Source organism: Cetorhinus maximus, unplaced genomic scaffold (genome assembly GCF_964194155.1).
Source record: "Cetorhinus maximus unplaced genomic scaffold, sCetMax3.hap1.1 HAP1_SCAFFOLD_482, whole genome shotgun sequence".
Classification (NCBI taxonomy): domain Eukaryota; kingdom Metazoa; phylum Chordata; class Chondrichthyes; order Lamniformes; family Cetorhinidae; genus Cetorhinus; species Cetorhinus maximus.
In genome coordinates, this window is record NW_027596424.1 from 171,257 (window position 1) to 184,293 (window position 13,037).

At 63.6% G+C, this 13,037-nt stretch overlaps 1 long non-coding RNA gene across 1 annotated transcript in view; it reads right to left on the reverse strand.

The window, feature by feature from the left end:
• Nucleotides 1-8,935, reverse strand: part of LOC144673818 (uncharacterized) — a 37,957-nt gene extending 29,022 nt beyond the window's left edge. The window contains exon 1 of the long non-coding RNA XR_013574431.1: nt 8,805-8,935. This is a non-coding gene — a long non-coding RNA (uncharacterized LOC144673818). The remainder of the gene's footprint in view (nt 1-8,804) is intronic.
• Nucleotides 8,936-13,037: the final 4,102 nt, after the last annotated feature.

Consider the following 13,037-nt stretch of genomic DNA (forward strand, 5'->3'; position numbering starts at 1 on the left):
TGGGGAGAGGGAGAGGGTGTGGGGAGAGGGAGAATTGCTGGGGAGATGGAGCGGGGTGGGGAGAGGGATAGGGGGTGGAGAGAGGTAGAGGGGATGTGGAAAGGGAGAGGGGGCGGGGAAGGGAGAGCTGGCGGGGAGATGGAAAGGGAGCGGGGAGTTGTAGAGGGCATGGGAAGTGGGAGAGTGGGCGGAGAGAGCGGGAGGGGATGGGGAGAGGGGGAGGGGACGGGGAGAGGGAGGGGGCGGGGAGAGGCAGAGTGGCCGGGAGAGGGACAGGGGACGGGGATAGGGAGAGGGAGATGGCGTGGGGAGAGTGAAAGGGGGTGTGGAGTGGAAGAGGGCGTGGGGAAAGGGCGTGGGGAGAGGGCGAGGGAGCGGGGAGTGGGAGATGGGGCGGAGAGAGGGAGAGGGGCCTGGGAGAGAGATTGGGCGGGGAGTGGAAGATTGTGCGGGGAGTGGGAGAGGGGATGGTGAGAGGGATATGGGGCGGGGATAGAGAGAGGGAGCTGGGAGACGGAGGGGGGCAGGGAGACGGAGAGCGGGCAGGGAGTGTGAGACGGTCGGGGAGAGTGAGAGGTGTGGGGAGAGTGAGAGGACGGCAGGGCGAGGGAGAGGGGGTGGGGATAGGGAGAGGGAGAGTGGGCGTGGAGAGGGAGTGTGGGCGGGGAGAGGGAGATGGTGCAGGGAGTGGGAGAGCACATGGGGAGAGGTAGAGTGGGCGGGGAGAGTGAGAGGGGGTGGGGAGAGTGAGAGGGGTGGGGAGAGTGAAAGGGGGCTGCGATTCGGGAGAGGGAGAGATGACGTTGATAGGGAGAATGGGTTTGGAGAGTGGGAGTGGGTGGGGCGAGGGAGAGGGGGCGAGGAGTGTAAGAGAGGGGGTGAGAGTGAGAGTGGGTGGGGAGTGTGAGAGGGGTCAGGGAGAGGGAGAGCGGGCAGGGAGAGGTAGAGGGAATGGAGGGAGGGAGGGGGACGGGGAGAGGGAGAGGGGGAGAGGTAGAGGGAGAGGGGGCGGAGAGTGGGAGAGGCGGAGAGGGAGAGGGAGACTGGGCAGTGAGTGAGAGAGGGGACGGGGAGAGGGAGAGGGGACGGGGAGAGGGAGAGCGGGTGGGGAGTGGGAGAGGGGGTGGAGAGAGCGACAGGCAACGGGGAGAGGGAGAGGGGATGGGGAGAGGGAGAAGGAGAGGGGATGGGGAGAGCGAGATGGGGCTGGGAAAGTGAGAGCAGGCGGGGAGAGGGGGTGGGGTGAGGGAGTGGGGGTGGGGATTGGAAGAGGGCGTTGGGAGTGGGAGAGGGCGTGGGGAGAAGGAGAGGGGGTGGTGAGTGGAAGAGGGTGTTTGGAGTGGGAGAGGGGGCGGGGAGTGTGAGAGGGGCAGAGAGAGGGAGAGGGGAAGCGGAGAGGGAGAGGGGGCTGGGAGAGGGAGAGGGTGCGTGGAGAGGGGGTGGGAAGGGTGGGCGCGAGAGCGAGATGGGGCGGGGAAAGGGAGAGGGGGCTGGGAGAGGGAGAGGGGGCGGGGAGAGGGAGAGGCGTCGGGGTGAGGGAGAGGGGGCGGGGAGAGGGAGAGGGGGCAGGGAGTGGGAGAGGGTGCGGTGAGAGGGAGATGGGGCGGGGAGAGGGGGAGGGTGCCGGGAGAGGGAGAGGCGACGGGGAGAGTGAGATGGGGCTGGGAGAGTGAGTTGGGATGGGGAGAGTGGGAGGGATGGGTAGAGGGAGAGGCGTCTGGGAGAGGGAGAGAGGGCAGGGGCAGGAGAGGGGATTGGAGAGTGAGAGTGGGCGGGGAGATGGAGGGGCCGGGGAGTGGGAGAGGGGTGTAGAGAGGGAGTGGGCGGTGGGAGGGAGCGTGGATGGGGAGAGGGATAGGGGGCGGGGAGAGGGAGAGGGGGCGGGGAGTTTGACAGTGGGGGGGAATAGGGAGAGGGGGCTATTAGAGGGAGAGGGGGCGGCAAGTGAGAGAGGGGGCGGGGAGAGGGAGTGGGGAGTGGGAGAGGTGGCGGAGAGAGGGAGAGGGGACGGGGAGATGGGGCGGGAGCGGGAATAGTGGGCAGGGAGTGGGAGAGGGGGTAGCGAATGGAAGTGGGCGTTGGGAGGGGGACAGGGAGCAGGGATTTGTTAGAGAGTGAGGGGGCAGGGAGTGTGAGAAGGGGTGGAGAGAGGGAAAGGGAATGGGGAGAGGGAGAGGGTGTGGGGAGAGGGTTAAGGGACGGGGATAGGGAGAGGCGGCTGGGAGAGGGAGAGAGGGCGGGGAGAGTGAGATGGGGCGGAGAGAGGGAAAGTGGGCGGAGAGACAGAGAGTGGACGGAGAGAGGGGGCGGGGAGACAGGGAGGAGGCGGTGACAGAAAGAGGGGGTGGTAAGTGGGACGGTGGGTGTGGAGAAGGGTCGGGGAGAGGGACAGCGGTTGTGAAGAGGGAGACGGGATGAGGAGAGGGAGAGGGGCAGTGAGAGTGAGAGTGGGCGGGGAATGGGAGAGGAGGCGGGGAGTGGGAGAGCGGGCGGAGAGAGGGAGTGGTGGCGGGGGCTGGGAGAGGGAGAGAAAGAGGGGGTGCGGAGTAGGAGAGTGGGCGGGGTGAGCGGGCGGGAATAGGGAGAGGAGGTTCGGAGAGGGAGCGTGGCGCGGAGAGTGAGAGGGGGCTGGGAGAGTGAGAGGGGGCGGGGAGAGGGAGAGGAGGTGTGGAGAGTGAGAGGGATTGGGGAGAGGGAGAGCGAGTGGAGAGAGTGAGAGGGGGTGGGGTAAGAGGGTGGGGTGGTGACAGGGAGAGGGGGCTTGCAGAGGGAGAGTGTGCGGGGAGAGTAAGAGGAGGCGGGGAGAGTGTGAGGGCGGGGATAGGGAGAGGGCGTGGGGTGGGTCAGAGGGAGCAGGGAGTGGGAGAAGGTGTGGTTAGAGGGAGAGTGGGCGGAGAGATATAAAGGCGATGGGGAGAGGGAAAGGGAGTGGGGACAGGGAAAGGGGATGGGGAGAGGTAGAGGGGGCGGGGATATGGAGAGGAGACGGAGAGAGGGAGAGGGGTCGGAGAGAAAGAGAGTGGGCAGAGAGAGGGCACTGGGAGATGAGGAGGGGGTGGGGAGAGGGAGAGCGGGTGGTGAGTGGGAGGGGAGAGCGGGCGTGGAGAGGGAGACGGGGTGAGGAGATACAGATGGGCAGTGAGAGTGAGAGGTGGCGGTGAATGGGAGAGGAGGCGGGGAGTGGGAGAGGGGGCGGAGAGAGGGAGAGGTGGCATGATGAGGTGGCGGTGGCCGGGAGAGGGGGTGGAAGAAGGGGTGCGGAGTAGGAGAGTGGGCGGGGAGAGTGGGCGGGGATAGGGAGAGGAGGAGGGGAGAAGGAGAGTGGGCGGGGAGAGTGTGAGGGGATGGGGAGAGTGAGAGTGTGCGGGGAGAGTGAGGCGGGACGGGGTGAGGGAGAGGAGGCGGGGAGAGTGAGAGGGATTGGGGAGAGGGAGAGGGGGTGGAGAGCGTGAGAGGGGGTGGTGACAGGGAGAGCGGTCTGGGAGCGGGAGAGGGTGCGGGGAGAGTGACAGGGGGCAGGGAGAGGGAGAGGGGGCGGGGATAGGTAGAGGGCATGGGGATGGGCACAGGGAGCAGGGAATGGGAGAAGGCGTGGTTAGAGGGTTAGGGTGCAGGGAGTGGGAGAAGGGGCGGAGAGATGTAAAGGGGATGGGGAGAGGGAGAGGGGGCCGGGATAGAGAGAGGGGGCAGGGAGAGGGAAATGGGACGGGGATAGGGAGAAGGGGCGGGGATAGGGAGAGGGGGCTGGGAGAGGGAGAGTGGGTGGGGAGAGTGAGATGCGGCGGAGAGAGGGTGAGAGGTCAGAGAGAAAGAGAACGGGCGGAGAGAGAGGGCGGGGAGATGGGGAGGGGGCGGGGAGAGGGAGACGGGTTGTGGAGAGGGAGAGGGGCGGTGAGAGTGAGAGGTGACGGGGAATGGGAGAGGAGGCGGTGAGTGTGAGAGGGGCGGAGAGAGGGAGAGGTGGCGTGTAGAGGTGGCGTAGGCCAGGAGATTGAGAGGAAGAGGGGTTTCGGAGTAGGAGCTTGGGCGGGGAGGGAGGGCGGGGATAGGGAGAGGAGGTGCGTTGAGGGAGAGGGGCGGGGAGAGTGTCAGTGGGCGGGGAGAGTGAGAGGGTCGGGGAGAGGGAGAGGAGGCGAGGAGAGTGAGAGGAAGAGGGGAGACTGAGAGGGGGCGGTGAGAGTGAGAGGGTGTGGGGAGAGGGAGAGGGGGCGCTGAGAGTGCGACGATGCGGGGAGAGTGAGAGGGGGCAGGGTGAGAAATTGCGGCGGGGACAGATAAAGGGGGCGGGGAGAGTGAGTGGGGGCGGGGAGAGTGAAAGGAGGCGGTGAGAGTGAGAGGGGGCAGTGAGAGTGAGACGATGCGGGGAGATTGAGAGGGGGCGGAGAGAGGGAGTGGGGAGAGGTAGAGGGGGCGGAGAGAGGGAGAGGGAGTGAGGAGAGGGAGAGGGGGCAAGGATAAGGAGAGTGGGCTGGGTGAGGAAGATGGGGCGGGGAGAAGGAGATAGGGCGGGGAGAAGGAGATGGGCTGGCGAGACTGAGGGCGCGGGGAGAGAGAGAGGGGGCAGAGAAAGTGAGAGGGGGCAGGGAGAGGGAGAGGGTCGGGGAGAGGATAAGTGGGCCAGGAGTGGAAGAGGGCGTGGGGTGAGAGAGATGGCCGGGGACACTTAGATGAGTGGGGAGAGTGAGAGGAGTGGGGACAGTGAGCGTGGACAGGGAGGGGGAGAGGGGCTGTGGATATGGAGAGGGGATGGTGAGAAGGAGGGTGGGTGGTGAGAGGGAGCGGGGAGTGGGAGAGGGCGCGGGGATTGGGAGTGTGTGCGGAGAGAGCGAGAGGGGAGCGGGAGAGGGGATGGGGAGAGGGAGAGTGGGTGGAGAGTAGTCGGTGATAGGGATAGGTGTGGGGAGTGGGAGAGAGGGCGGGGATAGGGAGGGGGCGTGGAGTGTGAGAGGGGGCTGGGAGAGTGAGAGGCGGCAGCGAGTGGGAGAGGGGTCTGGAAGATCGAGAGGGGTCTGGGAGAGGGAGAGAGAGTGGGGAGAGGGAGAGGGGAGGTGCAGTGGGAGGGTGGGCGGGGAGAAGGGGCGGGGAGAGCAAGAGGGCCTGGGGAGAGGGAGAGGGAGAGGGGGCTCGAAGAGAGAAAGGGGGCGGGGAGTGTGAGAGGGCTAGGGAGAGTGGGTGGTGCAGGGCAAGGGAGAGGGGGCGGGAGAGGGAGAGGGGCTGGAGTGAGGGGGATGGGGCGGGTAGAGTGAGAAGGGGTAGGGAGAGGGAGAGGGAGAGGAGGCGGGGAAAGTTCCAGGGGGTGGGGAGAGGTGGAGGGAGCGGGGAGAGGGAGAGGGGGCGGGGAGAGTGGGCGGGGAGAGGGAGAGGGGGCGGGGAGAAGGAGAGGGGGCAGGGAGAGGGAGAGTGCGCGGGCAGAGGGAGACGAGGTGGGGTGAGTGAGAAGGATTGGGGAGAGGGAGAGGGGGCGGAGAGAGAGAGTGGGGGCGGGGACAAGGACAGGGGGCTGGAAGAGGGAGAGAGGGCGGGGATAGTGAGAGGAGGCGGGGAGAGTGAGAGGGGGCGGGGAGAATGAGAGGGCGCAGGGAGAGGTAGAGGGCGCGGGGAGAGGTAGAGGGCGCGGGGAGAGGGAGAGGGCGCGGGGAGAGGAAGAGGGGACAGGGAGAGCGGACAGGGAGAGCGGACAGGGAGTGGGGAAAGGGGATGGTTCCCGATGGAGAGGGGATTGGGAGAGGGGACAGGGTGTGGCTCCCGATGGAGAGGGGACGGGGAGGGTTCCCCCGGGTGAGGGGACGCATAGAGGCCCTGGAGTGAGAGGGTACGGTGGGAGGGGACAGGGGTAGGGCCTCGAGGGAGAAGGAATGGGATGAGGTCCCCTTGGTGCAGAGGATCTGGACGGGTCCCCGAGCGAGAGGGGACGGAGAGGTTCACGAGGAAGCGGGGACAGGGAGAGGGTCACCGGGAAGCGGGGACAGGGAGAGGTTCACGAGGAAGCGGGGACAGGGAGAGGTTCACGAGGAAGCGGGGACAGGGAGAGGTTCACGAAGAAGCTGGGACAGGGAGAGGTTCACGAAGAAGCGGGGACAGGGAGAGGTTCGAGGAAGCGGGGACAGGGAGAGTTTCACAAGGTAGAGGGGACAGGGAAAGGTCCGTGAGGGAAAGAGGGCAGCGAGAGGTTCACCTGGGGTAGGTGAGGGAGGGAGGTTCCCGAATGTGACCGAACGGGGAAATTTTCCCAAGGGAGAGGGGACTGGGAGATGTCCCTGAGAGACTGTGGACGGGGAGAGGTTCCCGAGGGAGATGGGAGAAGAAGGGGTCCCTGGACAGTGGCACGGGTAGCGGCCCTCCAGGAAAAGGGACCGGGGCGGTCCACGAGGGAGTGGGGACGAGGTGAGAGGACGGGGAGAGGGCACAGTGAGAGTTTCCCGATTGAGAGGGGACCGCGAAAGTTGACCCCATGGGCGTGGACGCGGAGAGGCTCCCGAGGTGGAGAACTGAATCACGAGGCGACAGGAAGATGCCCCCGCGGGAGAGGGAACGCGGCGAGGTTCCCGAGGGATAGGGGACGGGGAGAGATTCCCGAAGTAGGGGCCCGAATGGCGAGGCGACAGGAAGAGACCCCCGGGCGAGAGGGGACATGGAGAGGTTCCTGAGGTAGGGGACCGAATGGCGAGGCGACAGGAAGATGCCCCCAGGGGAGAGTGGATGGGGAGAGGTTCCTGAGGGAGAGGGGTGGGGAGAGGTTCCCGAGGTAAAGGGGACGGGGAGAGGTCCCCGAGGTACAGCCCCGAATACCGGGGCGACAGGAAGAGGCTCCCAGGGGAGAGTGGATGTGGAGATTTTCCTGATGGAGAGGGGACGGGGAGAGGTCCCCGAGGGATAGGGGACGGGGAGAGATTGCCGATGTAGGGGCCCGAATGGCGAGGCGACAGGATGAGGCCCCCAGGGGAGAGGGACGGGGAGAGGTTCCCGAGGGAGAAGGGACGGTGAGACGTCCCCGAGGGAGAGGGGATGTTGAGAGATCCTCGAGGTGGAGGGAACGGGGTAAATTCCACCCAGTCTTGGGGAATGGGTCAGGTCCCCGACGGAGACGGGACAGGGAGATGTCCCCGAGGGACAGGGGACTGAGTGGTGTCCCTGATGGAGAGGGATGCGAAAGGACACCGAGGGAGAGGGGTCTGGGAGTGGACACCGAGGGAGATGGGACTGGGAGAGGACACCGAGGAGATGGGACTGGGAGAGGTGCCTAGTTCATAACAAAGTACACATTTACGTTGTACGTGTTTTTATACTAATGACTTTCAATCTGTGCCTCCTTGTTTCCAGTTGTAATTACAGTGTAAATAATTTCTCATTACCTGCTCTATTCAAACCCTTCATACATTTGAACACCTCTGCTAACCCTCTCCGCTCCAATTCTCTGCCCGAGGGAGAACAATCCATGTTTCTCCCCATGTGGTTCCAGACCCCCAACACCGCCCACACCCGCCCTCCGCACCCACCCCGCGCCATTCCATAGCGTGGAGACATTCTGGTGAATCCCCTCTCTTCCCTGTTCAAAGCCTTGAAACCATTATTAAAATGTGGTGCCAGCGATCGATACATGCCTCGAGATGAGGCCTCGTCCCAAGTTACTAAAAACTATTTCGAGATGTGGGAATCATTGGGTGGCCCAGAATATATTACCCACCCATAGTTATACTTGAGAAGGTGATGGTGAGCCGCCTTCTCGAGCAGCTGTAGTCCATGTGGAGTAGTTACAACGAAAGTGCTGTTAGGGAGGGAACTCCAGGCTTTTCACCCAGCGACAGTGAAGAAACAACGATACAATTCCAAGGATGGTGAGTGACCTGGAGTGAAACGTCCAGGTGGTGGAGTTCCAATGTGTCTGCTGCCCTTGTCCTCCTCGGTGTTAGAGGCTGTGCGTTTGGAATGTGCTGCCTAAGGAGGCTTGGTGAGTTTCTGCAGTGCATCTTGTAGATGTTATACACTGCTGCTACCATGGATCGGTGGTGGAAGGAGTGAACGTTTAAAGTGCTCGATGAGTGTCAATCAGGTAGGGCTGCTTTATCCCGGAAGGTCTTGAGTTTATTGAGTTGTTGGAGCTGCACTAATCCAGGTACATGGAGATTATTCCATCACACCCCTGACTTGTGCCTTAGAGATGTGGACAGGTGCCTTGTGGACAGGCTTTGGGGAGTTAGGTGGGTAGTTATTCATTTCGTTTATAGTGGAGGATTGCGCTATTGTAATGCCTTTGGGTGCCACGGATAAAAGGTTAGATTCTCTCTTGTTTTTGATGGGCATTGCCTGGTGATTGTGTCGTGCGAATGTTACTGTCCACTTATGGTAAGGCTGTGGCCTAGTGCTCATGTCAGTAAACGAGTGACCCAGTGAGCCAGGCTCATGGCCTGGGGACACAGGCTCAAGTCCAAACACTGCAGCTGTTAAATTAAATGCACTGAGTTAATCTGGAATATAAAGCTCATCTCAGTAACTGGGCAACAGGCCATGGAGCATTGTCGGAACAAATTACGTGTTTATCTTTTGGGAAGGAAATCTGCTGTCCTTCCCTGGACTGCCCTACATGTGACTCCAGACCCACAGCAATGTTCTCGAGTCTGAAATGTCAGAACAATCCGCTCAGTTGTATCAAACTGCTATCTAAAAAAGGAAAATTAATTTGCTTTTGTTCTCTCTGTCTCCATTGATTTCACTGATGATCTCTGCTTCTCTCCACTTGCTGTGTCTACACACACACACTTTCCTTTCTTTGTCTTGTTTAATCAGAAAGTTTCCCTGAACATTACCTTTTAAATCGGTACCATCCTTCCTGAAGATTGTCATCACACTTCACCTGGCCGGAACACTCACTCCATTTACAATCGATGCTCCTCCATGCCTGGTCCAGGACGGTGTGATCTACACAGGGGTCAGTGAGTCCCGAGACTGCGACTGAGGGACAAAAGATGTTTCACATTAATATAAAATAGATCTGAAGTTTCACAGCGAATTCCCTGTAACCCCCAAAGCCGCAATAAGATCAGTTTCTCTGCCCCCCACCCCGACACATCCCCACCCCCCACCCCATCCACCCCCACACTGCCCCACGCCCCTCACCCGCACCACACAAACCGTTTGAAAATGTCGCAAATTCAACCTGGAATCATTCCTCCTTCTCTGAACCGGGTTCCCATCTGTTTCCCAGCTCAACCTCGCCCTCTAACTCAATGCTCAAGGAGTGTGTTCCCTATATTGGATTAAACATTCACACACAAGTAACAGAAAACAACAACAACATCAACATCACCTCAAACTAACATAAAAGCTGGAGTTAGAGAGCAGGGTTGGGGGGAGAGAGAGCGGGGCCCAGGGTAAAGAGCGGGGCCGGGGAATAGAGTGCGGGGCCTGGCGGATAAAGAGCGGGGCCGGGGGGACAGAGATCAGGGCCATGGATATAGAGAGTGGGGACGGTGGGAGAGAGCAGGACCAGGGATACGGAGTGGGCCCGGATGGATAGAGTGTGGGGCCGGGGGGATAGAGATTGGGGCCGGGGGGATAGAGAGCGGGTACGGGGGGATAGAGAGCAGGGCAGGGGGGATAGAGAGAGGGGCCGGGGGGAGAGAGAGCGGGGTCGAGGTGATAGAGAGCGTGGTCGCGGTGATAGAGAGCGGGGCAGGAGGATAGAGAGCTTGGTCGAGGGGAGAGAGTGCGGGGACGGGGAGAAAAAAAAACCGGACCAGGGGAAGAGACAGCTGGGCCAGGGGGATAGAGAGCGGAGTTTGGCAGATAGAGAGAGTGGAGCTGGGGTGAGACAGCGGGGCCGGGGTGGGAGAGCGGGGCCGGGGTCAGAGAGCGGGGCTGGGGTGAGAGAGCGGGGCCGGTGGGATAGAGAGCGGAGTTTGGGGGATAGAGAGCGGGGCCGGGGGGATAGAGAGCAGGGTTTGGCAGATAGAGAGAGTGGAGCTGGGGTGAGACAGCGGGGCCAGGGTGGGAGAGCGGGGCCGGGGTCAGAGAGTGGAGCTGGGGTGAGAGAGCGGGGCCGGTGGGATAGAGAGCGGGGTTTGGGGGATAGAGATCGGGGCCGGGGGGATAGAGAGCGGGGTTTGGCAGATAGAGAGAGTGGAGCTGGGGTGAGACAGCGGGGCCGGGGTGGGAGAGCGGGGCCGGGGTCAGAGAGCGGGGCTGGGGTGAGAGAGCGGGGCCGGTGGGATAGAGAGCGGGGTTTGGGGGATAGAGAGCGGGGCCGGGGGGATAGAGAGCGGGGTTTGGGGGATAGAGAGCGGGGCTGGGGGGATAGAGAGCGGGAACAGGGGGATAGGGAGCGGAGCTCGGGGGATAGAGAGCGGGGCCGGGGGGAGAGAGAGCGGGGCCGGGGGGATAGAGAGTGGGGCCGGGGGGATAGAGAGCGGGGCCGGGGGGATAGAGAGCGGGGCCGGGGGGATAGAGAACGGGGACGGGGGGATAGAGAGCTGGGCCGGGGGGATAGAGAGCGGGGCCGGGGGTATAGAGAGCGGGGCCGGGGGGATAGAGAGAGGGGCCGGGGGGATAGAGAGCGGGAACAGGGGGATAGAGAGCGGAGCTCCGGGGATAGAGAGCGGGGCCGGGGGGGAGAGAGACCGGGGCCGGGGGGATAGAGAGCGGGGCCGGTGTGATAGAGAGCGGAGATGGGGGAATAGAGAGCAGGGCTGGGGAGATAGAGAGCGGGGCCAGGGGGATAGAGAGAGGGGCCGGGGGGATAGAGAGCGGGGCCGGGGGGATAGAGAGTGGGGCCGGGGGGAAAGAGAGCGGGGCTGAGGGATTAGAGAGCGGGGCCGGGGGGATAGAGAGAGGGGCCGGGGGGATAGAGAGCGGGCCCGGGGGAATAGAGAGCGGGGCCGGGGGAATAGAGAGCGGGGCCGGGGGGATAGAGAGCGGGGCCGGGGGGATAGAGAGCGGGGCCGGGGGGATAGAGAGCGGGGCCGGGGGGATAGAGAGCGGGGCCGGGGGGATAGAGAGCGGGGCCGGGGGGATAGAGAGCAGGATCGGGGGTTATAGAGAGTGGGCGAACAGTGGGCAAGAGAGCGGTTTTTGGGGGATAGAGAGAGGGGAGGGTGGGATAGCGATTGGCGCGAGGGGATGGAGAGAGGAGCCGGGGGGATAGAGAGCGGGCCCGGGGGAATAGAGAGCGGGGCCGGGGGGATAGAGAGCGGGCCCGGGGGAATAGAGAGCGGGGCCGGAGGGATAGAGAGTGGGGCTGGGGGGATAGAGAGCGGGGACGGGGGGATAGAGAGCAGGATCGGGGGTTATAGAGAGTGCGAACAGTGGGCGAGAGAACGGTTTTGGGGAGATAGAGAGAGGCGAGGGCGTATAGAGATTGGCGCAAGGGGATGGAGAGAGGGGCCGGGGGGATACAGAGACGGGGCCGGGCGGATAGAGACAGGGGCCTGTGAGTTAGAGAGCGGGGCCGGGGTGAAAAGAGAGCACGGCCGGGGGGATGGAGAGTGGGGCCGGGGGGATGGAAAGTGGGGTCGGGGGGATCGACAGCGGGGCCGGGGGGATAATGAGCGGGGCCGGGGGGATAGATAGCGGGGCCGGGGGGATCGAGAGCGGGGCCGGGGTGATAGAGCGTAGGGCTGGGGGGATACAAAATGTAGCTGGGGGATAGAGAGCGGTCTGGGGGGATAGAGAGCGAGACCGGGGGGTTAGAGAGCGGGGCCGAGGGGATAGAGTGCGGGGCCGCGGGGAGAGAGAGCGGGGCCGGGGGGATAGAGAGCGGGGCCGCGGGGAGAGAGAGCGGGGACGGGGGGATAGAGAGCTGGGCCGGAGTGTTAGAGAGCGGGGCCGGAGGGATAGAGAGCGGGGCCGGTGGGAGAGAGAGCAGGGTCAGAAGGATAGACAGCATTGCCGGGGGGATAGAGAGCGGTGCCGGTAGGATAGTGATCGGGGCCGGGGTGATATGGAGCATGGACAGGTGGCGAGAGAACGGTTTTTTTGGGATAGAGAGAGGGGCAGGGTGGATAGAGATTGGGGCTTAGGGATGGGGAGAGGGGCCGGGGGGATAGAGAGCAGAGCCGGGGTGATTGAGAGCGGGGCCGGGGGATAAAGTGCGGGGCCGGCGGGATGGACAGCGGGACTGGGGTGTTAGAGAGTGGGGCCGGGGGAGAGAGAGCGGTGCTGGCGTTTGAGACATCTGGGCCGGGGGGTAAGTGGGCGGGGGCAGGTTGTAGAGAGCGTGGCCCAGAGGAGAGAGTGCGTGGCCAGGGGTCGAGAGAGTGGGGCCAATTCTTAGTGAGCATGGCCGGAGGGAGAGAGGGCGGGTCTGGGAGAGAATAGAGAGCGGGGCTGGGGGGATAGAGAGCGGGGCCGATGGAATAGAGAGCTGGGCCGGGGGGATAGAGAGCGGTGCCGGGCGGATAGACAGCGGGGCCGGGGTGATAGAGGGGCCGTTTGTTACAGATCGGGGCTGGGCGAGTAGAGCGCCGGTCCAGGGTGTCGAGAGTGGGACGGGAGGGAGAGAGAGCGGGCGCATGTGGTAAGAGAGAGGGGCCAGGTCCATGAGAGAGCCGGGCTGAGGGTAGATAGAGTGGGGCTGGGGCAAAATGATGAGAGTGCAGAGGGAGCATTGCAGGAGGGAGAGACAGCGTGGCTAGGGCAAGAAAGAGTCAGCGGGGACGGGGGGAGAGTGGGAAGGGCCTGCGGCAAGTACCGTGGGTGCAGGGAGGTTTAGTGAGCGGGACCAGGGTCTAGAGAGTGAGGTCGGGGGGAGAGGGAGCGGAGCCGGGTGGGTAGAGAGCGTGACCAGGGGTTTTAGAAATTGGGGCTGGGGTAAAAGAGAGCGGGTCCGGGGGAAGTGTGTGCGGGGCTGGGGAGAGAGCGAAAGAAGGGCCATGGTTTAGGTAGCGCGGCCAGGGGTTAGAGAGCAGGGCAGGGGGAATAGAGAGTGGGGCCGAGAGTTAGAGAGCAGTGCCGGGGTGAGCGGGCGCGGTGCCAGGGAGAAAGAAATGGGGCTGGGGTTTAGATAGCGCGGCTGGGGGTTAGAGAGCGGAGCCGGGGGGTTAGAG